This window comes from Procambarus clarkii, unplaced genomic scaffold (genome assembly GCF_040958095.1).
Source record: "Procambarus clarkii isolate CNS0578487 unplaced genomic scaffold, FALCON_Pclarkii_2.0 HiC_scaffold_250, whole genome shotgun sequence".
NCBI classification, from domain to species: domain Eukaryota; kingdom Metazoa; phylum Arthropoda; class Malacostraca; order Decapoda; family Cambaridae; genus Procambarus; species Procambarus clarkii.
The window spans coordinates 106,795-110,016 of record NW_027189283.1 but is presented as its reverse complement, the minus strand read 5'-3'; positions in this window follow the sequence as shown (position 1 = coordinate 110,016).

Below are 3,222 nucleotides of genomic sequence, written 5' to 3'. Positions count from 1 at the left end.
TTCAGTTGCATATTGTCCTGGGGACCATTCAGGCTTGTTCGCATTTGTGTTCCTCACGTGTGCCCCAAAGAATGAGGTGATTTGGTAAAATGCTATGCCCAAGATTACTATCCAAGTGCCGGCGGTGGGGTGGTTCAAATAGCCTCGGCTATCACCTCATTATGTCCGGTCGTGATGGTCAAGTGGATTAAGGCGTCTTGTACATACCAGTTGCGTGGCTCCTGGGAGTATGGGTTCGAGTCACTTCTGGGGTGTGAGTTTTCAGTTGCATATTGTCCTGGGGACCATTCAGGCTTGTTCGCATTTGTGTTCCTCACGTGTGCCCCAAAGAATGAGGTGATTTGGTAAAATGCTATGCCCAAGATTACTATCCAAGTGCCGGCGGTGGGGTGGTTCAAATAGCCTCGGCTATCACCTCATTATGTCCGGTCGTGATGGTCAAGTGGATTAAGGCGTCTTGTACATACCAGTTGCGTGGCTCCTGGGAGTATGGGTTCGAGTCACTTCTGGGGTGTGAGTTTTCAGTTGCATATTGTCCTGGGGACCATTCAGGCTTGTTCGCATTTGTGTTCCTCACGTGTGCCCCAAAGAATGAGGTGATTTGGTAAAATGCTATGCCCAAGATTACTATCCAAGTGCCGGCGGTGGGGTGGTTCAAATAGCCTCGGCTATCACCTCATTATGTCCGGTCGTGATGGTCAAGTGGATTAAGGCGTCTTGTACATACCAGTTGCGTGGCTCCTGGGAGTATGGGTTCGAGTCACTTCTGGGGTGTGAGTTTTCAGTTGCATATTGTCCTGGGGACCATTCAGGCTTGTTCGCATTTGTGTTCCTCACGTGTGCCCCAAAGAATGAGGTGATTTGGTAAAATGCTATGCCCAAGATTACTATCCAAGTGCCGGCGGTGGGGTGGTTCAAATAGCCTCGGCTATCACCTCATTATGTCCGGTCGTGATGGTCAAGTGGATTAAGGCGTCTTGTACATACCAGTTGCGTGGCTCCTGGGAGTATGGGTTCGAGTCACTTCTGGGGTGTGAGTTTTCAGTTGCATATTGTCCTGGGGACCATTCAGGCTTGTTCGCATTTGTGTTCCTCACGTGTGCCCCAAAGAATGAGGTGATTTGGTAAAATGCTATGCCCAAGATTACTATCCAAGTGCCGGCGGTGGGGTGGTTCAAATAGCCTCGGCTATCACCTCATTATGTCCGGTCGTGATGGTCAAGTGGATTAAGGCGTCTTGTACATACCAGTTGCGTGGCTCCTGGGAGTATGGGTTCGAGTCACTTCTGGGGTGTGAGTTTTCAGTTGCATATTGTCCTGGGGACCATTCAGGCTTGTTCGCATTTGTGTTCCTCACGTGTGCCCCAAAGAATGAGGTGATTTGGTAAAATGCTATGCCCAAGATTACTATCCAAGTGCCGGCGGAGGGGTGGTTCAAATAGCCTCGGCTATCACCTCATTATGTCCGGTCGTGATGGTCAAGTGGATTAAGGCGTCTTGTACATACCAGTTGCGTGGCTCCTGGGAGTATGGGTTCGAGTCACTTCTGGGGTGTGAGTTTTCAGTTGCATATTGTCCTGGGGACCATTCAGGCTTGTTCGCATTTGTGTTCCTCACGTGTGCCCCAAAGAATGAGGTGATTTGGTAAAATGCTATGCCCAAGATTACTATCCAAGTGCCGGCGGTGGGGTGGTTCAAATAGCCTCGGCTATCACCTCATTATGTCCGGTCGTGATGGTCAAGTGGATTAAGGCGTCTTGTACATACCAGTTGCGTGGCTCCTGGGAGTATGGGTTCGAGTCACTTCTGGGGTGTGAGTTTTCAGTTGCATATTGTCATGGGGACCATTCAGGCTTGTTCGCATTTGTGTTCCTCACGTGTGCCCCAAAGAATGAGGTGATTTGGTAAAATGCTATGCCCAAGATTACTATCCAAGTGCCGGCGGTCGGGTGGTTCAAATAGCCTCGGCTATCACCTCATTATGTCCGGTCGTGATGGTCAAGTGGATTAAGGCGTCTTGTACATACCAGTTGCGTGGCTCCTGGGAGTATGGGTTCGAGTCACTTCTGGGGTGTGAGTTTTCAGTTGCATATTGTCCTGGGGACCATTCAGGCTTGTTCGCATTTGTGTTCCTCACGTGTGCCCCAAAGAATGAGGTGATTTGGTAAAATGCTATGCCCAAGATTACTATCCAAGTGCCGGCGGTGGGGTGGTTCAAATAGCCTCGGCTATCACCTCATTATGTCCGGTCGTGATGGTCAAGTGGATTAAGGCGTCTTGTACATACCAGTTGCGTGGCTCCTGGGAGTATGGGTTCGAGTCACTTCTGGGGTGTGAGTTTTCAGTTGCATATTGTCCTGGGGACCATTCAGGCTTGTTCGCATTTGTGTTCCTCACGTGTGCCCCAAAGAATGAGGTGATTTGGTAAAATGCTATGCCCAAGATTACTATCCAAGTGCCGGCGGTGGGGTTGGTTCAAATAGCCTCGGCTATCACCTCATTATGTCCGGTCGTGATGGTCAAGTGGATTAAGGCGTCTTGTACATACCAGTTGCGTGGCTCCTGGGAGTATGGGTTCGAGTCACTTCTGGGGTGTGAGTTTTCAGTTGCATATTGTCCTGGGGACCATTCAGGCTTGTTCGCATTTGTGTTCCTCACGTGTGCCCCAAAGAATGAGGTGATTTGGTAAAATGCTATGCCCAAGATTACTATCCAAGTGCCGGCGGTGGGGTGGTTCAAATAGCCTCGGCTATCACCTCATTATGTCCGGTCGTGATGGTCAAGTGGATTAAGGCGTCTTGTACATACCAGTTGCGTGGCTCCTGGGAGTATGGGTTCGAGTCACTTCTGGGGTGTGAGTTTTCAGTTGCATATTGTCCTGGGGACCATTCAGGCTTGTTCGCATTTGTGTTCCTCACGTGTGCCCCAAAGAATGAGGTGATTTGGTAAAATGCTATGCCCAAGATTACTATCCAAGTGCCGGCGGTGGGGTGGTTCAAATAGCCTCGGCTATCACCTCATTATGTCCGGTCGTGATGGTCAAGTGGATTAAGGCGTCTTGTACATACCAGTTGCGTGGCTCCTGGGAGTATGGGTTCGAGTCACTTCTGGGGTGTGAGTTTTCAGTTATATATATATATATATATATATATATATATATATATATATATATATATTCATGCGAACAAGCCTTAATGGTCCCCAGGACTATATGCAACTGAA